The sequence below is a fragment of the Lampetra planeri genome, chromosome 74 (assembly GCF_965212315.1).
Source record: "Lampetra planeri chromosome 74, kcLamPlan1.2.h2, whole genome shotgun sequence".
Taxonomy (NCBI): Eukaryota; Metazoa; Chordata; class Hyperoartia; order Petromyzontiformes; family Petromyzontidae; genus Lampetra; species Lampetra planeri.
This window is the reverse complement of record NC_136179.1, coordinates 1,526,516-1,553,637: the sequence shown is the minus strand read 5'-3', so window position 1 is coordinate 1,553,637 and position 27,122 is coordinate 1,526,516. Positions and strand designations below refer to the sequence as shown.

Below are 27,122 nucleotides of genomic sequence, written 5' to 3'. Positions count from 1 at the left end.
CACTGTGCTTAATCTTTCATTGGGCCGAAACAAGTGTGTGCAAAGTGGCCCTGCACAGTTCCCGGCCCTACATATCAAACCAGCGATCGAGAAATTATGTCGGTGTCGCCTTCAATCTCATTGGACTAATTAATTCTCCCTTACATTTAATTGCCTCAAAGTGGCCTGCGTGCTTTGTGGCGGCAGCACGCGTCAGTCAGTCGTCGATTTCCAAACAAGCAGAAGCACACAGAAGGTAAGCGCTGTGTGATAGCATAGGTCTGCCAAGGTCTGCGCCGCAGTGCTGCAGTGCACTGTGGGCGCAGACCCTGCGCTGTGTGAGTGTGGTGTGTATGCAAGTGTGCGAATGGTTGTTACGGTTATATACGTTTATTTATGTAAAAATGGGTGCTGCGTGCTGCGATTAGTGGAGTCCCCAAACAACTTTACCTTACGAGTAGCCAGGGGTCGCTATACAGTGAGTCTTGGCAGACTGAGCTGGCAGCTTCACCTGCCGGGACCACGGCCAGTTGCGTAGCCCCCCCTACAATACCCCCATGGGGCAACCGAGCTCACTGTTTGATGGGTACAATGGTTACTTTTCGCTTCATCCGGCTTATTACCAGAGGTGTGGACTCGAGTCATGTGACTTGGACTCGAGTCAGACTCGAGTCATGAATTTGATGACTTGCGACTCGACTTGGACTTGCATAACAATGACTTTGTCCCACCTATGAGATGTGGACTCGAGTCATGTGACTTGGACTCGAGTCAGACTCGAGTCATGAATTTGATGACTTGCGACTCGACTTGGACTTGCATAACAATGACTTTGTCCCACCTATGCTTATTACCATTTAGATATATTGACGTTGATCACGTCTCCATGGACGGCATAACACCGACAAATCACATTTTCGAAGTAAAAAAACAGGTGGCCCCATAGCGGATCTGTGTGTCTACATACAGACGGAGGATGCAGGGGCTAACCTGTGTGCGACCGGAACGGTGCCATTGCTGACCAATGTCACTGTGGCTGGCGCACATGCTCACGCACACCGGAGCTGTGTCTTTGAAATGCAAGGGCATGATGGATGGTGGAGCGCATATCGATGCTGCGTTACGAATTAAATCAAACAAAACAAACCGCTGCATCTGTAAGTGTGCCAGTGTGCGCTTATGGTGGATAGTGGTGCGTGCGGAAGTGAGGGTCATCTTTGGGTAAAAACAAACACTCTGAACGCGCAAGAACATAGCTGGCGGTCGCGTAGGGACTTGGTAGCGAGCAGGGTAGAGGCACTGCGTGTATTATATCTGTCGTCACAACGTTTGTGCGTCAGTCGGGGGGACTTTATCTGCCAGTACCCGTGCGCAACAGTACAGCGAGATATATTGTACAGTGCTTCAGATGTCACGGACTGAGAGGCAACGCGCTTTACATAGGCTTTCTGTCTAACGCGTCACGTTTGTGTACGCAGACTTCCAGATATCTGACCACAGACACCACGATTACTACAAGCACTGGTCGTGGAACACGGAGAGGGTGCCTAAGCTGCTCAACTATTTCATACTCACCCTCACCTAGGATAATGCTTCATCCAAATCCCTATAGCAAGCGAAACAGAGACACACGAGAGGAGCTCGAGGACGCTTTGCACAAAAACCAAATCGTACATGCAACTCCTGCCGCGGCCGAGCCGAAGGAGGTCAAAGACCGTCGCCGCAATCGCCGCCGAATGAAGCGATTTCGGTTGAATAAGCCAAAGTGAGAGCTTGACTTGGGAAATGCTATCGATGAAGGCCGCATAGCAACCAACGCTGGCAACGACGCAATGGATCAACCAAGTGATATGCAGGATGTCCTCATGGACGTACACGATCATGTCATTTCTCCCGGCGACTTCCACGTGGATCTTGAGGAAGGTAAGCAAGAAGAAGACGACCCTGACTTTGTCATTGCTCGAGCCGCAGCGCGGGAGGATCCACAACTCACACTGGGCCTTCAAGAGTTGCGTCGCCTAAAGCGCAACGAGAAGGATCGCTTGCGACGTGCTGAGCGATCTCCGTTTCAACAAGATGCTGAGCGAGCGCATCGCGCTGCGCTGGAGGCCCAGCGTCGTTCGAGAATGACTGCCGAGCGACTACTGGATGAACGATATCGTCGCAGTAACTCGGAAGCTGAGCGCCGCGGGAGGTTGACGGAAGAACAGCAGGAGGAAGCGCGTCGACGCCATGCTGAGCTGGAAGCTGAACGTCTCGCCAGGATCACCGAAGAACAACTAGAGGAGATGCGACAGCGCCAGTCCCAACGGCAAATGGAGAGGACAGAAAACGAAGTCGAGGAGACGCTGGAACAGCGACGCGTTCAACGGTGAACCAAGCGCTACAAGGACGCCCTCGCCAACCAAGACGAGTTTGAAGTCTCCAGAGTTTCGGGGAAGAATATCATCGCAGGAAGACACAAAGTACCAGAGCCAACTTCGGTTTGCTCGAAGTGTCGAGCATGGAAGTGGCCAGGCAAGTCTTCCATCACATGCTGCCGTATCCAAGGAGTGATGGGCCATTTCTTGGGATCTTTGTTACCGTATACGGATCAGGCCGGTCAGACAACGAAGCCCAAGTTTGCGCAGATTTACGTGTACGATCCAGATGTGGAAGCACGAGTGGCTCGCCGACAGGGGATTTTTAGCGGCCTGAACAGAGTCGCGCTTTTGGACTTGGAGCACATGATGGAGACGTGCAACCCGTTTGCGCGCGAGTTCTTTACGATGGGTCAGCGGATGAGAAGCATGATCGAAGCCGGCGACAACCCCGTCAACGTCGTGTTTCGCCTGCGTGCCAACAACTATGCGGGACCTCGCACGCATAATCTCCCCACGGCAACGGAGGTTGCTGCTGTGTTGGTTGATGACGGTAACGCGGCGAACAACCGAGACTTTCTTCTCTTCCCACGGTCAGGTGGCCTTTTGCGACTGTTCGAAACCCATTCGATCTACGATTCACTTCCTATGTCCTCTCTTGCTCCCTCTCGGGGAACTGGGTTGGACGTACACGGATGAGTACACGAACGGCGCTACGTATCGGAACAAGACGCGAATGGCGCTTCGCGAACATGTTTCGTACCGACTCTACCAGAAGGAAAACGACCAGTCGGTTCTCCACCAAGGCGGGCGACTGTTCCAGCAGTGGGTGGTCGACCAACGTGCCAATTGTGAACATGAGAATCTGCGCTGGGTCGCGGCAAACCAGAAGACACTTCGAGCAGATCTTTACAAGGGAGTTCTGGATGCGTACCTGCATGAGGGCGTGGTTGCATTAGGCGAAAACGAAGGCTTAGTGTCGGAATACGATCGTCACACAGGCATGTTAGTGCATCCAGAGCCAAGCCGCCGCCGTCACTTCCTTGATCAAGTCGGACAGCGCGTCGTACTTCCAGCGTCGTTCACGGGTGGTGAGAGTTCCCCATTGTCCCAGCATTCGCGATGACCATCAACAAGGCGCAAGGGAAAACTGTTCACAACCTGGGATTATATCTACCAACGCCATGTTTCTCGCACGGCCAACTGTACGTGGCACTATCGCGAGTCACGGCAAGATCCAACATCAAGGCGCTTATTGAGGGACCTGACGACGAGGAGGAAGACGGAGTGTACACGAAGAATATCGTCTATCGCCAGATATTTGAATAAGTTGCATTCTATATTTGAATAAGTTGCATTCTTGAATAATGTCGATTGAGCGTCTCATAAAAATACATATAACCTCGCAAAAATAAAAATAAAACAATCACAAAAACATGTATATTGTGTCCAGCCACTTTCAACTCCCCACCAACCAAGCATATACACACCGCCCGCGAAGCGGGCGGCGACTGCTAGTCGTTTATAGTATTACAGTTTACATGTTATAAAGTACAGTTTATCCCCGACATACTTCGGGATTAGGGACTGGTACGTTGATGAACGATTAACTACGGGGACCTTTCCCCTCAAGGAACACGTGTTAATCGGGTAGACAGCCAAGATGCTGGAGATCCTCCACCTGAAACATTTGTTAAAAATACGTTTTTATTCATCTGCAATAATTTTTACGTCAAAACTCGAAGGGAATATTTATTATGTCCTATGTTCACACATTTCCAGTACAATGCAAACCATTTCCGTTCCAGGAATGCCAAAGCGTTAAAGTATCATTCCCCATGATTTCCTTATTAGTTCACCACATTTGTTCACTGTGCGTCTATGTTGAAGTCAAGGCCATATATCCAACGAACGCGTCATCAATGTACATCCTGAAATCGGATATCTAAAGTCGATTAATACCAATCAAAAAAAGCCATTTACTTTTTGATTTAAAGCTTTCGTGACTGCAGGGATTCATCTTCTTGGTTCTTTCGATAAAGTCACGTAGAAGGGAAGTAATAAAATAATAAAACATAATAAAATTAGGTGAAAACCACCTGAGGACGGCTGCTTGCGTTGTGGCCGAAACGTCGTAAGAATAATTGTATTATGTTTTATTTTTATTATTTTATTACTTCCCTTCTACGTGACTTTACCGAAAAAACCAAGAAGAAAAAAGCTATATACTTGAAAAAAACGTTTAAAATGTTGCGTAAAGATATAACTCCAGACGCATTCCAACTTTAGCTCAACAGGAACACTTAACGACTACAATTGAACCCTCTCGCAACCAGTGCTCACACCACTTCGGCAAGTAATCCGATAATATTACAAACCACCGCTGGGCACGCCATTAAACTCTCACAAAAACTGTAAAACTAAAATGGTCAAAATAACACACAAAAGTACTGGATACGGCTTAAAAGGTAGAACCACAATGACGTAATATTTTTTCAGTCACCCCGAGCTCTCTGGTTGACTCTCGAGCCACTCCATTACATCCAGCCATCTCTCGAGATCCAACTGCATGGGATCGAAGGTGGAAACTTCTTCAGGACTCATTGCAGCACGTTGAATTTCAGCTTTTGATTTCAGTTTCCTATCATTGTGGACCTTCTGATGCCTGTTCATGTTTGATGAGCGTGCAAATGTCTTCCCACACACAGGGCACAGGAATGGCTTCTCTCCCGTGTGTGTTCTCTGATGGTCTTGAAGAGTTGACGAGTGTGCAAATGCCTTCCCACACACAGGGCACAAGAATGGCTTCTTGCCCGTGTGTGTTCTCTGGTGGATCTGAAGATGTGATGGCCGTGAAAAGGACTTACCACACACAGAGCAATTGAATGACTTCTTGTCTCCGTGTGCGTGGGGCTGTGGAGAGCGTCTCTGCTCCATGTGAGCGTAGTAACAGGATCGGTGTTATCGAGTCAAAAGTACGCTATCGGCCGCAAGGATGTTTAATGTTGAGTTTTGGATTTTGTTAACAGCTAAAACAAGAACGACACTCGCGTCTAACCGAGACGCAAAAAAATTCCCGTAAATTTGACGACGAACACGTTTAAGAGTTTATCCCCGAAAATAGACACTTACTTGGAGATTCACAGTATATCGATGTCTAGAACCCGTCTGAAGATGTCGCCACGAACTCTGCCTATGCAAAGTCGCCTAACTGTCGACACAGCAATTGTGCTCGCCAGGCTGCGTTGTCTCGCGGTTGAAGGGCGATCAGCAGAGCGACGAGTCGAGCGTCCAACCTCATCCAGTTCCCTCTCGAAATGGCATTGAGCTCTGCTTCTGAGCCGCCTCATAACTCCCCCCCTAGGATCCAATCCTTTGTCTTTCAGGATATTTGCATTCGATTGTTAATTTTGGAAGGTACAATCCGCATGTCTATTAACATACCGAAGAGTAATGTGCCCATTGTGCTTCATGCATGCATATGTAAGTGCATCTTAGTGTGTTATTGTGCGCTTATTTTGAATAAATGGAAAAACATTGTCCTCCATTTAAAGTGAATGCAGAGAAATTAGCATGTACGTTGATGAACGATTAACTACGGGGACCTTTCCCCTCAAGGAACACGTGTTAATCGGGTAGACAGCCAAGATGCTGCCGGTTAAGGGCACACTTGTGTGACAGAGATCCTCCACCTGAAATTATCTTAACATGTTTTTGCTAGGAACATTATAAAATAAACACCGGACAAACATTTGTTAAAAATACGTTTTTATTCATCTGCAATCATGTTTACGTCAAAACTCGAAGGGAATATTTATTATGTCCTATGTTCACACATTTCCAGTACCATGCAAACCATTTCCGTTCCAGGAATACCAAAATGTTAAAGTATCATTGATTTCCTTATTAATTCACCACATTTGTTCACTGTGAGTCCATGTTGAAGTCAAGGCTATATATCCAACGATCGCGTTATCAATGTACATCCTGATATCGGCTATCTAAAGTCGATTAAAACCAATCAAAAAAAACTATATACTTGCAAAAATCGTTTAAAATGTTGAGTAAAGATGTTCCTACAGACGCATTCCAACTTTAGCTCAACAGGAACGCATAACGACAACAATTGAACCCACTCACAACCAGTGGTCATCACACCACTTCGGCAAGTAATCCCATAACATTACAAACCACCACTGTGCACGTCATTAAACTCACAAAAACTGTAAAACTAAAATTACACGTAAAATTACTCGATACGGCTTAATAGGTATAACCACATGACAATATTTTTTCAGTCACCCCGAGCTCTCTGGTTGATTCTCGAGCCACTCCATTACATCCAACCATCTGTCGGGATCCAACTGCATGGGATCGAAGGTGGAAAATTCTTCAGGACTCATTGCAGCACCTTGAACTTCAGCTTTTGATTTCAGTTTCCTATCATTGTGGACCTTTTGATGCGTGTTAAGATTTGACGACTGTGAAAATGCCTTCCCACACACAGGGCACAGGAATGGCTTATCGCCCGTGTGTGCTATCTGATGAATCTGAAGATGTGATGACTGTGCAAATGCCTTCCCACACACAGAGCACAGGAATGGCTTCTCGCCCGTGTGTGCTCTCTGATGAATCTGAAGATGTGATGACTGTGCAAATGTCTTCCCACACACAGAGCACAGGAATGGCTTCTAGCCCGTGTGTGTTCTCTGGTGACTCTGAAGATGTGATGACCGTGCAAATGCCGTCCCACACACAGGGCACAGGAACGGCTTCTCGCCCGTGTGTGTTCTCTGGTGGCTCTGAAGATGTGATGGCCATGAAAAGGACTTCCCACACACAGAGCAATTGAATGGCTTCTTGTCTCCGTGTGCGTGGGGCTGTGAAGAGCGTCTCTGCTCCATGTGAGCGTAGTAACAGCAGCGCTGTTATTGAGTCAAACGTACGCTGTCGGCCGCAAGGATGTTTAGCGCTGAGTTTTGGATTTTGTTAACTGTTAAAACAAGAACGACACTCGGGTCTAACCAAGACGCAAAAAAATCCCATAAATTTGACGACGAACACGTTTAAGAGTTTATCCGCGAAAATAGACACTTACTTGGAGATTCACGGTATATCGATGTCTTGAACCCGTCTGAAGATGTCGCCACGAACTCTCCCGACGCAAAGTCGCCTAACTGTCGACACAGCAATTGTGCTCGCCAGGCTGCGTTGTCTCGCGGTTGAAGGGCGATCAGCAGAGCGACGAGTCGAGCGTCCAACCTCATCAAGTTCGCTCTCGAAATGGCATTGAGCTCTGCTTCTGAGCCGCCTTATAACTCCCCCCCCCTAGGATCCAATCCTTTGTCTTTCAGGATATTTGCATTCGATTGTTAATTTTGGAAGGTACAATATGCGTGTATATTAACATACCGAAGGGTAATGTGCCCATTGTGCTTCATGCACGAATATGTAAGTGCATCTCAGTGTGTAATTGTGCGCTTATTTTGAATAAATGGAAAAACTTTGTCCTCGATTTAAAGTGAATGCAGAGAAATTAGCATGTAACTTTAGAAAAAAAGAGAGCGGCCTTCTCGACGAAGGAGTGAAACCCAATGGATAATATTCTTTTACAGCGTTACAATGGATAGGTTGATTCCCAGTATACTTCGGTATTCTGGACCAGTTAATATTATGTTTCACTATGATAGAGCTTAACATGTGAGAGTGTACAATATCAGAGTTGATTAAATGCGACGATCAAGGGCCTCAATCGGGTGAGTTTGATCAGAGGCTTTAATCAAATGCGTCATCCCATCACGGAACATCACCTCCCTGCGTTTATTACAGCAACAGAAGCAACTACAGCAGCAACAACAGCAGCGACAATAACAGCAACAACATCACATTTCGAGGGCGACGCAGCTACTTCCGATTCTGCTGCCCAGCTGTTTGTAGTCGGGACCTGCTCTCGCAGGACCCCACACATTTTTGGAAATGATTGCGATGATCGTGTTTGAGCTGAGAATTAAGTCACTCAAGATTACTTTGTTTAACCATAACTTTAGGTAGGTTAGTGTCATCGGGGCTGTGTGAATACTACTCTTGAATGAAATCACACTCCTGTATGACCGATATTGTACTAATTTTGGTTGATCGAGTAGAACAAGGTACGTGCCATGTCTAGACGATTTCTTATCAACAACAGTGTCCTTAAATAGGATGCTAAAATAAATATTAACACTGGATTAAACGTGCACCTCTTAACCCCTTCCTCACATTTACGACTAACGATTTGCATTTGCACATAATATACATTCAAGTACAGTAATTTGCTAATACGACCATTTTGTTATTCTAAAAATTGAATGCGATTCTTGCCCTGTACCCCCCACAGTTCACATATCCGACCCCCGGTTCGATTGAACAGATAATTTACATACATATCTGTAGAGTGAGATTTTAATACTTCTAATGAGATTTAAATACCGTACCTCCGTTTATGGTGCTATAAATTATAAAACCCGTTGATACTTTTGTTGTCGTTTAATGTTGAGTGTTATTGTTTATAGTGTTATCAATTTGCATGTTTTTAAGTACAGGTGATTCCCAGTATACTTCGGTATTCTGGACCTGAACGTTGCGAAACAATTCATAACGAGGACCTTTCCCCACCAAAGCGCAATCCGCTAATGAAAATAACTCGGGGCGGCGGGAACACGTGCTTCCATGGGCAGTGGGGGACAGGGCATGGTTGTATTGCCCACAGGTGCCACCGGGTATGTCCCCAAAGTTGCTCCGCCCATGGCGGGGTCAGGTAGAGGTCATAGAGGTGGGTGATGTAAAGACAGTGCATCAACTAAGGGACAAGTGGTGAAAACAGGATAGAGAGAGTTCGAGAAGGGAAGGCGAGACCAAGTGTGGGCGGAGGTTCACGCCGAGAATGAGAGAGGGGGAGGAACGATGTTTGGGGCTCTTGTTGGCTGGTTGCTGTCTCGTCGTTGTCATTGCTATATCGTGACGTCTGGGGTCTGAAACCGCGTTAAAGGCTAAATAAAAGAACCCTCTGCAGTCTGAGTCTCGAGTCATTACAATTTTAAGGATTCATAATGGCACTGGCTAATATTGGGTTTGTGCGATTATTTATATATTCATACTGAATATTGGTATTTGATGCCATTGGGATGGAACATTCATCCAGCAGTGGACAGCTTGATCCTAATACCACCAAAGTGTTATTCGAATAATTTTAATCCCATCCTGATCCTGCACCTTCCGTTTCACATATCCCACCATTGGTTCGCACGTCCATATTACACATGCATACATGTTACATACAGACATATTATATTCATGCATATTACATACAGACATGTTACATAGTCACGAGCATAGTGTGATTCTTAGAGGTCCACGGTGTGAAGCTAAGAATTCGAATGAGATTTAAATATCACACTTCAATGTACGGTGTTCTAATCTGTAACACTAGTTTATGATGTTATTTTATAGCGTTATAATGTATCGCTCATAGCTTATATTGTTAGAGTTCACAACATTATAGTTTACTATAACACTAGTTTGTAGTGTTATTTTAAAGCGTCGCAATGTATAGCTCATAGTTTAAATGTTATATTGTTAGAGTTTATAATGTTAGAGTATACAATGTGAGTTTACAATTTGAGAGTTTGTGTACGTGCCCTGTTCTCGTGGGACCCGATACAAATTTGGAAAAAATTGCTATGATCATGTCTGAGCTGGGATGAGCGACTAATGTTTACTTGTATTAATCATAACTGTGTGTAGGTTAGTGCCATCGGGGCTTAGTGAATACTGCTCATGAATTAACTTTCGGATATAAATTGAAATCATGTTGGTAGAACAAGTCGCCTGCCTTTTCTAGACGAATTGTTATCTTCAAGTGCGTCCATAAATATACTGCCAAAATACACAGCATAGGGAAGGCAGCCTTGTTGGGGAGATGTAGTTTGGCTCAGGCGCTGTGGCCGGGTGATGAGACGGATTCTGAAACAATGGAGTTAAACACTCGCTGCTTGGCCCCGTCGACAGCAGCGAAGGCTGTCATATACCGCCCCATTTACGAGTTGGCTGTATGATGTGTATAGTTAAAGGTGCTGGGTGTTGTCTTCTTCGAACAGATACTAACGTGCGTGTGTTGTCTGTGTGGGGGCCGTTGGCCCCGGGGTTCCCCCCCGCCTGCATCCCCTATTCCGTTTACGTTACCCCACCTCCCTATTACCCGCTAAGGTTTCGCCGGCATTCGAACGCGACGCCCCTACTGTTACAGCCTCGCGCCGCGCTCCCACGCTCCGAGCATACGTGCGTACAGCATCATCAATCAAACGCCATACTCCCCCTCTTTACACCGCTACGTACAGCTCTCGCACACTGCGAGCGTGTGCCCGTCTATAGCCCTGTGCGGCACGTTACCAATGCGCATCCGTATCCGACACGTAACGAACGTATGCGCACTCACCCACACAGCTCTCCGCGGCACTCACTCACCACTGAATACTGGCGTTATGATCGCGCACCTGTATCACACACGGAGTGAACACACGCGACACCCACTCTCGCACCGCTCTGCGCAGCGCTCCCCCGAGGCGAGCCGCAGCGCTACAGAACCACTGTGTACACACGCGCACACTGCTCGACAAGATCACGCGAGGCCACGCTTCGCTATTAATGATTTATTATCTGCTACATTGTAATTGATGTTAAATCAGTGAGTCGACGAGGCTGGCCTGTTCCACTTAACCTGTACCTATTCCCTATCTATCGGCTATTATCCTACTTCACCTCCCCACTCACCGTCAAGTGTCCACGGCGGTCCGCTGATCCTTGTGCTAACAGCGTACCTCGGTGCGTCGCACGGACGTCCGGGTCGCTGGCTGGAGCTGCTGCTGGTCCTCTGGCGCTGGAGACAAGAGCGCGATTTCCCCTTTGCGCCCCCCATTTATCCTCCCTACCTCAAAGGGAGGCGGCTCTGAACAATGGGCTCGCGATCCTCTGGCACGCACACGGCGGTTCCGGGCGCTTTTGATATGCTAATCAGTGTGCGGCGTGCGCGGCGCAAATCCTAATTAACCCTTTACCCTCCCTAACAATGGGGCCTGCGCGCTCAAGCGCAAACATCCCAACCTTCCGTGACATTGCGCAAGAGCCCCTGCGGTCCTGCTACTCATGCTATCCCGTCCTTCCCCTGCTTGTCTCGTCGACCCGTGGGGGTGTGTGTGGGGGGAAATGCGCCTCAACCGCGGTGGCCGAATGCCCCACGCCGCGACCACACCATATTAAGGCAAGTCGCAGCGCCGCGGCGCAACGTAGCACGGGGGAGGTCGTCCAATTCCCTGATCACCGGAAACCGTGAGAGTTAATCCCGATAAGGGTTTCTCGGATAAAAACCGGCCGATCAGGTGATCTCCCCTTCCAGCTCTATGGGTGGGGAAAATGCGTGCGGGTGTGTTCATGTGAGGTGAGGTGAGGTGGACGCGGGGTCGGCTCCGTTGCTTGGTGGTGGCGAGGTCGGGGATTGGGCGCCTGCCGAACGGCTTCGTGGCGGCGGCATCACAAAGCCATTGAATTGCTCTGTGTGTGGGAAGTCCTTTTCACGGCCATCACATCTTCAGAGACACCAGAGAACACACTCGGGCGAGAAGCCGTTCCTGTGCTCTGTGTGTGGGGAGGCATTTGCACGGGAATCAACTCGTCAAACTCACCAGAGAACACACACTGGCGAGAAGCCATTCCTGTGCTCTGTGTGTGGGGAGGCATTTTCACAGTCATCACATCTTCAGAGTCATCAGAGAACACACACGGGCGAGAAGCCATTCCTGTGCCCTGTGTGTGGGAAGACATTTGCAAAGTCATCACATCTTCAGAGTCATCAGAGAACACACACGGGCGAGAAGCCATTCCTGTGCCCTGTGTGTGGGAAGACATTTGCAGACTCATCAACTCTTCATAGTCATCAGAGAACACACACGGGCGAGAAGCCATTCCTGTGCCCTGTGTGTGGGAAGACATTTGCAGACTCATCAACCAGGAACAGGCATCAGAAGGTCCACAATGATAGGAAACTGAAATCAAAAGCTGAAATTCAAGGTGCTGCAATGAGCCTTGAAGAAGTTTCCACCTTCGATCCCATGCAGTTGGATCCCGAGAGATGGCTGGATGTAATGGAGTGGCTCGAGGATCAAACCGAGAGCTCGGGGTGACTGAAAAAATATTAAGTCATGTGGTTATACCTATTAAGCCTTATCGAGTACTTTTGTGTGTAATTTTGACCATTTTAGTTTTACAGTTTTTATGAGAGTTTAATGACGTGCCCAGGGGTGGTTTGTAATGTTATCGGATTACTTGCCGAAGTGGTGTGATGAGCACTGGTTGTGAGAGGGTTCAATTATAGTCGTTAAGTGTTCCTGTTGAGCTAAAGTTGGAATGCGTCTGGAGGTATATCTTTACTCAACATTTTAAACGTTTTAGTTTTCAAGTATATAGCTTTTTTTGATTGGTATTAATCGACTTTAGATAGCCGATTTCAGGATGCACATTGATAACTCGTTCATTGGATATATGGCCTTGACTTCAACATAGACGCACAGTGAACAAATGTGGTGAACTAATAAGGAAATCATGGGGAATGATACTTTAACGCTTTGGAACGGAAATGGTTTGCATTGTACTGGAAGTGTGTGAACATAGGACGTAATAAATATTCTGTTCGAGTTTTGACGTAAAAATGATTGCAGATGAATAAAACCGTATTTTTAACAAATGTTTGTCCGTTCTTTATTTTATAATGCTCCTAGCAAAAACATGTTAGGCGAGTTTCAGGTGGAGGATCTCCGTCACACAAGTGTGCCCTTAACTGGCAGCATCTTGGCTGTCTACCCGATTAACACGTGTTCCTTGAGGGGAAAGGTCCCCATAGTTAATTGTTCATCAACGTACCAACGGAGGTAAGGTATTAGAATCTCATTATAAGCAGTAGAATCACAGTGTGGTCTTATTAGAATAGCACTTTGCTCATATGTATGTATAGTGTACGTGCAAGGATCGGATTAAAATCATTACAATTACACTACGGTCGTTATAGAATCACGATTTTCACTGCTGGATGAATGTTACATCTCAATGGTATCGAAGAGCAATAGACAGTTTTCTATTCATAAATAAACGCATAAACATATTATAAGCTCATGAGCTTATGAATCGTTACAATTATTATAACAATCACACATTGTAACAAAGCGAAATTCCCACTAAGCAAAACATCACGCTCACGTGGCGAATTCTTTAACAAACTGCAACACTAAAGTGGCAGAACTCAACAAGAAATGCGCACGACAACAAGTTCAACAACAATGGACAAATCCTAAAAACAGACCACACGCACGTTAGTAGCTGTCAGAAGAAGACAACACCTAGCACCTTCAACTTTACACATTATACAGCCCCAAAGATCCAACTCGAAAATTAGGCGGTATATGACACAATTTGAACTTCCTACTTTCGTTCTCGATTAATGAAGATATTCTTGGCAAATACTATCGCTTTCGCTTGTGACGTACCTCCTAATTATGGCCTCGGTTCCAAAAACCAACAAAATAAATGCGAATTCCTCCATTATTCCAAGCTGCACAATTCAGGGTTGTGGACCGCTTTGAATGCTTCAATTTAATCACAGTAAATGCTTCAGACCACATCAGAACACTCAACTTAGAGCATCTTTGAAGCAACGAGATGAGATGGCTAAGAACTGCAAGCTTATTCTAGTGTTAACGATATTTTAGCAATATGGGTAAGTACAATATATGTACTAAGAATTCGTCAACATAGCAGGTGTCTTGTTCTCCGTAATCAACCAAAATTATGACAAATTCTATCAAAAATGTGAGATAATTCTTCTGTAGTAGTCGCTAATCTCCGTCACACAAGTCTGCCCTTAACTAGCAGTATCTTGGCTGTCTCCCCATTAACATGTTCCAAGACGCGAATGGCCCCGTTATAAATCGTTTCACAGCATTCTGGTCCCTAATCCCGAAGTATACTGGAGATCACCTGTACTCTATAACATGTCAACTGTAACATTATAAACGATAGCACTAAACATTAAACTACTATAAACTGGTTTAATAATTTATTACACCATTAACGGAGGTACTGTATTAAAATCTCATCATAAGTATTAGAATAGCACTCTGCTCATAAATATGTATAGTGTATGTTCAATCGAACAGGTTTTTGGGGTTAAATTGCGTAAGTAAAAAATATATTTTGTTAAACCCGCCACCACCCGACACATCAAAATAGTAAGGTTTGTCACTTAAACAGAACATGACAATTCGTTACTAAAGCATGTTTATTCAGGTCACTATTCTTCAATAGGGATTACCGTTGGCAGGCTATTTTAGTACACACAATCGACAGGAAGTACAAGGTCAATGGGTTCACTTAATTCGCATGCCTAATGTACGTTGATTACCATATAAATAACCCAAACGGCAATGGGTACCCATAGCCATATATATATGTACCCATTAACACCCCCCCTCCCCCACTTCGCGCAAAAAGAGCACACACGTTTTGTCATCACATTTACCTTTCTATTTACGGAACGAAACAGGAGGACTTCTCCACAAAACTGGCCGAGCCTAATGAAACTAGTTGTAATTACTGACGAAAAGTCGTACTCAGATTGTAAATGTTGTGGCTTGGCTCTCCAACACACCATTGTGCTGGACTAGTAACGAATTAGCATGTCCTGTTTACGTGACAAACCTTACTAATTGGGTGTGTGGGTGGTGGCGGGTTTAATGACACATGTTCATATTTAGGAGATTTATGGATACGGTATTCGAATCTCATTACAAGTATTAAAATCGCAATCTGCTAATATAAAAGAAAGCTTACGTTCAATCGACCCGGGGGTTGGATATGCTAACTGTGGGGGTGCAGGGTTAGAATCGAATTCAAATTCCTAGAATAACAATATTGTCGTATTAGCATTTTACTGTGCTTGACTGTATGTTTTGTGTAAATGCAAATTATTAGTCGTAAATGCGAGGCAGGGGTTAAGAGGTGCATGTTTAATCCAGTGTTCGTCTCGATCAACCAAAATTAGTACAAAGTCGGTCATAAAGGAGTACGAGTTATTTCATGAGTAGTATTCGCTGAGCCCCCAGATACTAACCTACACACAGTTATGGTTAAACAAAGTAACGTTTAGTCACTTAATTTCCAGCTCAGACATGATCATCGCAATAATTTCCAAAGACGTGTGGGGTCCCGCGAGAGCAGGGCCTGGCTACAAATAGTCGAGCAGCAGAAACAGCAGAATCAGAAGTAGTTGCGTCGCCCTCAAAATGTGTTGTTGCTGCTGTTGTCGCTGATGTTATTGGTGCTGCTTTAGTTACTTCTGTTGCTGTTATACGTCGGGTGGTGGCTCATTTACTCATCACCACCCATAATCATCAACACAAATAATCAGTATCAACACCCATTATCATCACCAATCATCAATATCACTATCAACTCACCATCACCAACCATCGTCACCACCCCCAACCAACCATCACAACCAACATTCATCATAACCACCACCAATCATCCATCATCATCAACACCCATAATCACAACAACCCATCATCATCACCACCCATCATCATAACCTCACCAATCATTACCACCACCCATGATCATTACTACCACCCATCATAATCACTACACATCATCACCACCCATCATCATTACAACCCTTCATAATCACCACCCATCATTATCATCACCACCATCCATTATCAAGAAACATCATCATCACCACCCATCATAAATTAACAAACACACACACAGCTACAAACATAGATATGTAACCTGACACAGACATAGAAAACAAACACACACAAATAAACAATCTCATTAACAACTTAATTATAAAAAGCCCATATTACCACTGCCAGGATAGGTGCACACATACAAATTCTTTACACAATAATAATTTACATGGAACTCGAATTCACACTTAGTACAACCACCTCACTCACTTAAATATAACTACAGATCAATAACTATACTACAAACCTGAATTTAAAACTAAATAAACCAATGGGATGGTGTTTATACGCTTGCAATTTAATTAATGAAATGCAAGTTAATAATTCCAATTAAACAAAAAATAACTATGAACAAATATGAAGCCTGAGGCCTAGGTATATGCCAGGCCTGATGGCCAGGCATCGCTTCAGTCCTCGCCGCAGTAACGGCGACATCAAAGACAGCACAAAGCGAGGGGGCAAATGTTTAATGTCGAAACGAGAACTCTGCTGTTTCCGGTGACGCACACCACCCGCACTGCACCACGTGGTGCGCCCGCCAAGCGCGTGGGGGCGGAGCCACGCTGTAGTGACGTCACCTCGGTTACGTCATAGCCACGCCTCCACCCGCTGTCGAGAGGAATGCGCACGAGTGAGCAGCAGCAGAAGAAGCCTTTGCAGAGCGAATCCTCAACGAGGTGAGCGTCCCTGTTGACGATGTGTGTTGTTTATTTTTATTGCACGTTTTGACTACAAACTAAAGCTTCATTACTTTTGTATTTGTTGGTATTTGGATTTTCTAAAACCAAATTAGGACTATTAGTTAGGTTACTTGGCATGCTCTGATATGTTTCTGTTACTGTCATTGTTTAGACCCCAAGCAAGTCAACATTTAAGTACGTTCATAACTAACCTGTTAAAATCCTATATAATATGATTAACATGTCTATAATGATTGTGTTCTGATTGCCTGCATAATTGTGCCCTGCATTGCATGTATTGAATGTTATCCAACACGGGGGAGGAGTCTGCCTTTTAGTTCAGACCCAAGCTGCTGCCATAGACGTCTCCTATCTGTGATGTCACAGCCACATGGGCGGTATCTCTGACATCAAGTGACCAGCGACATCATTCTCGGGTTATAACAAATGATTTAAGTATTGTCATTTGACCCCAATGACCTACAAGACATAGGGGGGGCCTTTATCAAGCAGTCGATTAATACAAATGGGCTGTGCATCAACATGCTTGTCTGGATTAGAGGTTAAACATCACGGTTATGTCTGGCGATTATGTTTAATGCAATAGGCAGTTGGAATAAACATGTTCGCGTGGGTGGATGAGTGATCTGACGCACGCGTGAGTGGGCAAACAAGCGAGTGAGTGGACTTGTAAAACAAACGGCACGAAAGTGATTTGATTGGTACAGCGAGTGGTCAATATGGAATAATTGTGAGGATGAGTGATTCAAAAGGCTGATAAATCTGAGCGTTTTTACAACCTCTCCAGGCCCTCCAATATCAAACAGAAACTACTGCTTCCCAACAACATGGACAGACAATGCAAGTGGGCTGAGATCTTGGAGGACTATGATGGTAAGTCCCAAATACCTGCAGCACGTGGTTTTTATGCAGAGGAGGCAGCTCCCTTATTAATTTATTTTAGTAGACGTGGCGGTGATGGGAAGATGTAAAGGTCAAGTGTGCAGACAGCATGGATTTAGAACTGAGTTTCATCCATATTGGTTTAAATGGGGGTCTCAACTTTATGAAATTGATGATCTCAACATGCTTACAAAAATATTTACTTGTAAAGTTTTACTGCCATGTGATTAATATTTCTCAACAGCAGGTGATGTTATGTGTTAAGAGGTAATTGCAGGGATCTCAGAATTAGTTCCGTGAATATCCACGTGCTTCGTTCTCTAATACATTACTCGTCCTTTGAATACATTTTGTTTTCCGTAGCCCGGGAGTCATGGCGCCAGTCGACCACGTGGGGGGACATTATGGATGAAGTGGACCCTTTCCCAGGCCAAAGCTATGAAAATCGTTCCCCAAAGGTGTGTATGAGGTCTATGGGAGTCAAACACCACATTCTCTCCACACTCCCACACCATTGCACCAAAACATCACTACACCTCACATCACCACACCATCTCTTCACATCACCTTTCTCATCACACCACACCACCACCAACTCAATACAATATACTCTTAGGTTTTTTCGGTAAAGTCACGTATGTGACTCTTTCTTAGGTTTTTTTCGGTAAAGTGACATACGTGAGTATGAATCCTTGCAGTCACAAAAGCTTCAAGTCGAGAGTCAATACAATATCATAGAACCTCATAAAGCGTCAATACCATCACAAGGCACCGTCTCTCCAGAACATTCCACAATTTCACCTCTCCATATCACAACACCATCTCCCAACACCATCACTCTATCCCTCCATCATCACGTCATGCCATGAGTTAATGTACATGTTTGCATCCAGACATAGATGTGCCAGTATGCATTTTTGTTTGTCTATGTGCCCGTCTATGTTTGTGTGCCTACGAGAATAAATTTTGTCCTGAGTGAACATGTCTTAATAGTCATGTGCTTATCTTCGCGTGAACAGAGGAGCATTGGGGAGGTGAAGAACTTCAGCGGAGTGAAGCGTCTCCAGGAGGACAAGCGCCTTGCGAAGGAGAAATGCACAATGGAAGAGAAGCGCCCCAATGAGGTGAAGCACCTCGCCAAGTTGAAGCACCAAACGGAGCAGAAGTGCCTTCGAAATAATATCCTCAACGACGCAAAACGCGTCATGGAAAAGCGCCTCCTTGAAGAAACGCGCTTCATAGAGGAGAAGCGCCTTCGCGAGGTGAAGCGTCTCAAGGAGAAGCATCTGGAGGAAGAGAAGCGCCTCATAGATGTGAAGCGGGTCAAGGAAGAGAAGCGCCTCATGGAGGAGAAGCGGGTGGAAGAAGAGAAGCACCTCATGGAGGAGAATCGCCTCTTTGAGGTGAAGCGTCTCATAGAGCTGAAGCGTCTTGAGAAAAAAAATAAGCGACTTGAGGAGAGGCGCTTTCGCAAGGTGAAGCTCCTCGAGGAGAAACGTCTCATGCGTGAGAAGCGCCTCGTTGAGGTGAAGCGTCAAGAGGAGGAGGAGGAGCACTTGATGGAGGAGAAGCGTCTTGTGGAGCAAAAGCGCCTCGAGGAGGAGCAGCGCCTCGCCAAGATCGAGCGACAATGGCTCCAGACCGATACCACCAGCAGAAGCACCACTACCACTGCCACCGCCACCACCGCTACCACCGCCGCCACCGCCGCCACCGCCGCCGCCACCGCCGCCACCACCGCCACCACATCCTCCAATCCTTTGTGGGGCCCAATAGCTCCGAGCTTTGGAGAAGAGGGCTTCCAAGAAGATAAAGCAAACTCCGGAGTCGCTGAGCCACGGTAAATCAGTCTGCGTGTGCGCCCTGTGTGTTTATTTTTGTTATTTATTGCCATGCTTCTCACGCAGCATCAGCCTTACTCGGTCTCAAGAAATTTTTTCAGGAGGATTCTGCCAAGTTTGCTCGCATTTTGCAAGAAAGTTGCTACTGTTTGCGATCCAAATTGAACGATTTGCATTGCTTGTGTGGGTTCAGTAACAGGGAGAAAGCTGCAGAACCTTCCCAGAACAGCTGGCTGTATAATCCACACGGAGCATGTGGCCAAACGTGGAATTCAAACCCAGGTCAATGTTGTTGTGACGCACAGGTGCTCAAGCTCTGTCGCGCTCTCAAAATTCACAGACACTGCAAACCCCACGTGTACATTCCGCTATACTGAGGACAGATTTATTTTTCATAACTGGTTTCTGGGTTAGACCACATAACGAAGTGGGCATATCTTCACCATGTAACCCTCCATCCACCGTGAGATTTTCGCTGTCTATCGCCTGTTGCCAGGCCAGCTGCCAAGTCGCCTCGTAATGCACAGCGACAGCTACCACTGAGAGGGGTGTCCAATTTAAAACGCGATGAGATGAGAGATGCGAGAGGCTCATCGCATGCAATGCACTCTGAGATGCCTTCGACGTCAAGGGAGGTGGCTCTCATGACCACGAATCACTGTCGGACACTTTTTCGAAATCGTGGATGTGTTGAAGCGACCAAAATGTCGTGCACTCATTCTTCACCGCTTACAGTTCAGATCTTGCTTCCCGCCCTGGCTATTATTGCTGCTGCATTGACCACACAGATCCACACCCATTACGTCACAGTGGACGTTCAGGATCTCTATCGATGCCATTTGAAATGCATAGGACATTATGTACAAGGGGTCAATTAGAATATACATATAGAAACATGTCAATCTAGATTTGAAGTTTCCGTGACTACAGGGATCCATACTCTTTGGTTGTATCGGTAAATTCACGTAGGTATGAAATCAAATAAATTAAATCACGACGTTTCGATGGCCATGTCGTTATTGCAAGAACGTTTCTTGCTGTGGTTTTCCCACCTGATGACGATTGCTTGTGTTGCAATCGAAACGTTGTGATTTAATTTATTTTATTTTATACCTATGTAGGGGTGTTACGGAGGGGCTGTATACATGGGATCACACGGGAAACAAACACAGTGGGCGGGGCTACGTGAGTGCACGGGGAGGTGCTCTCAACGACGTCCGCACCGGGCAGCCTGGGGGGCTGACCCGGAGTTGTGATCCCCCGGGGCCCCACTCCTCAGCGGGGGGTTTTGGTATAAAAGGGGATGAGCCGGAGAGCTTGGGGAACAATGTTAAAGCTAAACCAGTGAAGACCGAAGATCGTCTAGCTAGAGCCCTGGACTCCCCTGAGTCGCCGCCCTTATCAGGGCCGCACAGGACCGAGCCAGCGGCGTGGTCCCGAAAGCCAGAGCCGGTGCTCTTATCAGAGCTGGTCTGGGACTCCGGGTACCGTGAGCCCGACTTACCAGTGTCGGGCCAGATAGCCTCCCCTAGCCCGTTAGTGGAGGACTAGGAGGTAGGTTAGGCATAGCTAGCAAGTGTATCCCCAGCTAGCCGGGTGAGGGGGCCGATACCCCCTCCAGTGTTGTATGTCCGTGATTGTGCCAAATATCTCGGAATAAACCCGTGTGTCTCCAACCCCGGCGTCCAAGAGTCTTCAACTATATTACACCTACGTGACTTTACCGAAAGAACCAAAAAGAATGTCACTTCAAATTATTCAGCTAAATTTGCACAGCAACGCCACCCACTACTGTGAAACTACAGCAGTCTGTGTGAGACACAGCTGCACCTATCTCAAGCTTAGCCTGGCGCCATGAGAATGACAGCACCAATACTAAGCACATTCACTGGCCATGTTGTTATTGCTGTTTCTATTCACCTCGAATTAATCAGCCTTTGTTAAGCAGTCTATTCTTAGTCTTAAGCCTCACCTTACCATATTAATAAAAGTATGCGGCCCTTGCCCCACCACCTTCTCCAACCATTATATAAACGGAGTGGTAGCTTCTGCAATATCTCATTTACTTGATACAGCTGTCGTGGCTGTGACGGTACCACCTGAAGACAGAAGCTTGTGTTGCCTCCGAAACGTCGTGATTTTAATTTTTTATGTTATTTTATTTTACTTTTTAATGTTTTTTACCTACGTGACTTTACCGAAAAAACCTAAGAATATGAATCATTGCAGTCACGAAAGCTTCAAATCTAGAACGGTGTCGTGTTGTATCTTCACAGATCTGAGCCAGCGCAGCCCTCCTCCTCACTCGTCCAGGCCTTTGAAGTGAAGACAGAGGTTGTGGAGAAGGAGACGAAGGAAGATGTGAAGGAGATGATGGAGGATGAGGTAGAGACAGAGGAGGTGAACTCGGAGGAAGAGAAGGCAAAGGAGGACGAGATTGTGATGGTGACAATGGAGAACACGGAGGAAGAGGAGAAAGACAATACAGAGATGGAGGACAAGGAGACAACAAAAGATGAACAGATGGTCGTGGTGGAGGACATGGAGACGGCGGACAAAGGGGAAACAATGGTGGTGGAGGAGGAAGAGAAGACGGTGGTGGAGATGGTGGTGCCGGAAGGTGAGGAGGAGATGAAGGAGGAAGAGATGGTGCTAGCGGATGAGAAGAAGATGGAGAAGATGGATGTGGAGGATGAAGAAGAGGGGATGGAGGAGGATGAGACGGAGGAGAAGATGGAAGAGGTGCAGTTGGAGATGCACAAAAAGAAGAGGAAGCAAGGGGGCTTCGCTCGAGTGGCGTCAGTGATCAACTCACTCCTCCGCCGCGTGCTGCTTTGTGGTGGCAGGTCCACCGCCCAGTAGGGGTGGTGGTGGTGGTGGTCGTGGATTGGTGCCAACCGTGACCACTATCACCACACTACCCACCCAGTGATACTCGCTACACACACCACACGGTTCCCCAGAGAGACGGTGCCACTGGGACCACAGCTGGGGAATGAAGCTGAGCAGCAGATGCCAGGACTACAGCGGAGAATGACTGCTGCCAGGAGACCACATCACACACACACACGGGACTATGCCTTTAGCATAGCCGACCCCACACTGGACCCTTCCATGCTGGTTTTCATCCAGGCGGTCCTCATGGGATGACCTTGCCATGGTTTCCAGGACATGGAAGGGGCAGCTGACCCAGGGTGAGAAAGCTGGAGGGGTCTGGTGCAGACAATTAACAAAACATGCACGTGCCAAGTCTCAAGGATGCTGTGTTAAGAATTAGGATCAATATAATTGTTTTTGTTGTTGTTACTATAAACTTCGTGAAACCAACCCATGAGGACACAACGTAACGTTGCATTGCTTGCGAGTGCTGCCTGGGTTTCTTTAAATGAGCCTTGGCTCGTGTTTGTGGTGTCCCAGCTGTGTGTGCGGCGGTACAAAGACAATAGACAACAAGAGACGTTTTGGGAAATGGTCATTATACATATGTAGTGGTGATACGCGCTGGGTGTATATGTCGTGTGCCAGCGCGTATGTACGGGTGTGTGTGTGGTGACGCGCGCTGACGGGGAGGAGCAGGCGTCAGTGCGCGGGTGGGGGTAGTGCTGCTGATTGGCTGTGTGCCGGTGACGCGCCCAGAGGGAGTGATCGGGTAGCAGCGCGGTGTGATTGGTCGGGGAGTGGAAACACGCGCTGAGCGGAACCGGATCGTAGGGATAGCGCGTGGGGATTGGGTAACTGAGGAGCGGTGCCGACGTTGAGGTCCGCATCCGCTCCGTCTCCCGGGAAGAAGGGGTATATAAGGTGATGCACAGAGGAGCAGGGGGAGAAGTGGAACCATCTAAGAAAGGAAGACGAAGGTGCAGAGATAGAGCCCGGAGAGGAGAGTAATGGAGAGTAATGGAGAGTAGAGGAGAGTAAGGTATAAGTGTGTAGCCAGCGAGAGAGAACGGTCTACACGAGCTGAGTAATGTATAGTGTGTAGCCAGCGAGAGAGAACGGTCTACACGAGATGAGTAATGTATAGTGTGTAGCCAGCGAGAGAGAACGGTCTACACGAGCTGAGTAATGTATAGTGTGTAGCCAGCGAGAGAGAACGGTCTACACGAGCTGAGTAATGTATAGTGTGTAGCCAGCGAGAGAGAACGGTCTACACGAGCCGAGTATGCATACGGTGTAGCCAGAGAGAGAGGAAGGTCTACACGAGCCGAGTATGCATACGGTGTAGCCAGAGAGAGAGATGCAAAGTCTACACGAGGCGAGTGGAGAGTGTAGCAGAGGCGCAGAGTCTACACGAGGCGAGAGAGGAGTGTAGCCGAGGCGCGGAGTCTACACGAGGCACAGAGAGCCGGCAGCACAGAATCCAGAGTCAAGAGAAGCGCATTGTGAAGAAGAGAGGCCACGCGTTGTATTGTTACAAGTCAAGATTTAATAAAAGAAGTGTGTTCCCGTCAAGGAGTTTCCTGCCGTCATTTTCCAATACTTCATCTGGCGTCAGAAGTGAAACGGGCTTCCAAGTATGGAGACGAGGAAGACCCGTAGGACCCACGGGATTGACCGCGAGGAAGACCTGGACGACTCGGGGCCGCTGGTGGCGGGGGGTGAGGAAGAGGACTTGCCCACGCTGCAGGGTCCGTCAACGGCGCCGGCCGAGCGACCGGGGACAGACGCCGGGCTTCGTGAGGCGCACTCCCGACTGGCGGAGCTGCTGCTCGCCGCCGCGTCCATCTTGGCGGAGATCAGCTCGTCGGGAGGAGCGGGGACGGTGGGGGACATTTTACAAGGTCGCCCCGCAGATTCCCGCCAAAACGAATGGGGGATTCCCGCCATTGCGCCTGGGCCTACTTTTGGCGGGAACGGCGAGCGCCACGTGGTGGTGGGTTCCCAAGCGCGCGCATCGACGTCATCAGCGCGCGAGGGGGTCCGCCATCTTACGTCTGCTGCTGGAGCCGCCATCTTAGACACCGACGGACAGGCGGAGAGGAACCACGAGGCGGATGACTTCATTTTTCAGCAGCGCCTGCCCACGTTGTCAGCCTTCAAGGCGGAAGGCGGAGACTGGGGCCAATTTCGGCGAAGGTTTTTGGCGCATCAAGAGATGTCAGCGTGGTCCGATGCTACGGCGCTGCGGGCATTGCCCGCCATGCTGGACGACGATGCGCTCGCGGCCTTCAGGGCTGCACGGAAGTCGGACCGCTCCACGCTGAAGGATGCGCTGGGTTTGTTGGCCAGGGTCTACGGGCCTCCCTCTACGTGCCGCCATCAGTTCTACGCAAGACGGAAAGCGGCCACGGAGACCGCGCTGGCCTATCGCACGGCGTTGCTGGCTCTTGCTGATGCTGCGTTCCCTCGGATGGACGAGGAGGGCCAAGACGCGATGGTTTTGGAGCAGCTGCTCAAGTTGGCGCAGGACCTGGGGGTCCCTATCAACACAGCTGACGAGATTGATATTTCTTCTTTGAGAGTCGCCACGAGTATTCAAGCGCACGAGGCCCTACAACGGAAGCAAGGCGTTGGTTGCAACGCTGCTGTCGTCGCAGCCCCGGGTTTGGTGGTCGCCGAACCCCAAGTCGTCAGCCCACGAGAGGAGGCGTTCGCCACGGGACGACCAGGGGACTGGAGGCCGGGGGCCCGGTCGCCTCTGCGATCGGGCCGAAAGTCGGAGCAACCAAGATCTACTCCGACCCTCGTCACGTGCTATAACTGCGGCCTCCGGGGCCACGTGGCGTCCGGGTGCCGCGCTCCGCGGCAGCGCGCCATGGGAGCTCGGCTGGACGACGACCGAGAGCCCAAGTCATCTCTACAATCCCCGGCAAGTCGCGGCACCTCACACGCTCGGCCTGTTTATTCGGCACACATGGGACGCCGCGTTGCGGCGGAGGAGGGCCGGTTAAGGTTCGGGGATTCGGTTCGGCGAGGGGGGTTCGGCCGGGACCAGGGAGACATTGAATGGGCAGAATTGGGGCATAGAATTGTGGCTGCTTCGGCGGGTTCGTCCGTTGTTACGGGATCTATTGATGGGGTTGAGATTAGGGTGTTAGTGGACACGGGGGCATCGGCAACTATTATATCGGACCTCATTTATAATATTCTTCCGGTCCAATGTCGTCCGCTGCTTCCAGTGGATGTGCCATTTTACGCCGCTAATGGGGGATCGTTGGGCATTATCGGTCAGGTTAGGGCGTCCATTTGCATTGGAGATATTAAATTGTCGGGACCCGTTTTCGTTTCGTCTTCTTTGGCAGTTCCGTGTCTTTTGGGCACTGACTTTTTGGCTAAAATGCCCATTAAAATTCTTATCGATCAACGATGCATTGAACTGCCATCGGGTCGCCGGATTTCATTTTTGACGGGCCCTACTGACATTCGGACGGCGTGCGCTACGATACAAGCGGTGGCGACGCAGACAGTGCAAGTGCCCCCGGGTTCACAGATGTTGATTCCCCTCCGGTTGCGGAAACCATGGGTGAGGGAGGCTTCGGGACAGAGTATGCTTTTGGGTCCTTCTAACAAGGCTGACAGGGATCCGTTTGTGATGGTTTTGAACGCGGGGTCGCGACCAGCTGTCATTCCGCAGGGCACCGTGCTGGCTCACGCGGCGCAGGTCCCTGGGGATGATGGGTTGGTTGCGCAGGTGGGCTCGAGCCCCGCGCGGAACGTTGAGCCAAGGGAAGACCTTGAGTGGGTCCATTCGTTATGTGCCGCCTCGGACGATTTGTCGGCGGCGCAGTTGGGTGCGCTGCGCGAGTTGCTCATTGAATTCTCTGATGTATTCAGTAAACATAAGTATGACATTGGGTGCACGGATTTGTTGCACCATCACATTGAAACGGGCGATGCGGCGCCGGTCAGGCTAAATCCCTTCCGACTGAGTCCCGTGGAGAAGGAACATGTTCAGTCGGCTGTTAACGATATGCTAGAAGCCGATATTATTTCGCCCTCCTCTAGCCCGTGGGGAGCGCCTATTGTGCTGGTTAAGAAGCAGGACGGGTCCCTGCGATTCTGCGTTGATTTCCGTCGCCTGAATAAGATCTCTGTGGCTGACGCGTATCCGCTCCCCAGGATGGATGAGTCCCTCGATGCATTGTCTTGTGCGCGATATTTTTCGACTCTTGATTTGTTATCGGGGTTTTGGCAGTTGCCGCTCGACGAAGAGTCGAAACCTAAGACAGCATTTCGGACTCCAGGGGGGCTGTTCCAGTTTAACCGGTTACCCATGGGACTTCACTCCTCTCCAGCGACGTTTCAGCGACTTATGGAGTTGGTTTTGTCGGGCTTGCAGTGGGATACATGCTTGATTTATATGGACGATGTCATTGTTTTCAGTAAAACGTTTGAGGAACACCTCCGGCGATTGAGAGGGGTGTTCTTGCGAATGCGATCGGCTAAGTTGAAATTTAAACCGGCCAAATGTCACCTCCTTCGTAGGTCCGTTAGATACTTGGGTCACATTGTCGATTCTTCGGGGATCTCCACCGATCCCGCGAAGACGGATTGTGTCGGTTCGTGGCCGACACCTACGTCCGTTTC

General features: G+C 48.0%; 1 pseudogene across 1 annotated transcript in view; it reads right to left on the bottom strand.

The window, feature by feature from the left end:
- Positions 1–2,120: 2,120 nt before the first annotated feature.
- The window catches only part of LOC144737808 (uncharacterized), a 99,225-nt pseudogene continuing 74,223 nt past the window's right edge, over positions 2,121–27,122 (bottom strand). Inside the window, exons 7-9 of the transcript XR_013589079.1 lie at positions 6,794–7,149; positions 3,103–3,273; positions 2,121–2,258 (exon numbers count right to left, since the gene is read on the bottom strand). The product of XR_013589079.1 is annotated as an uncharacterized LOC144737808 (transcript). The remainder of the gene's footprint in view (positions 2,259–3,102; positions 3,274–6,793; positions 7,150–27,122) is intronic.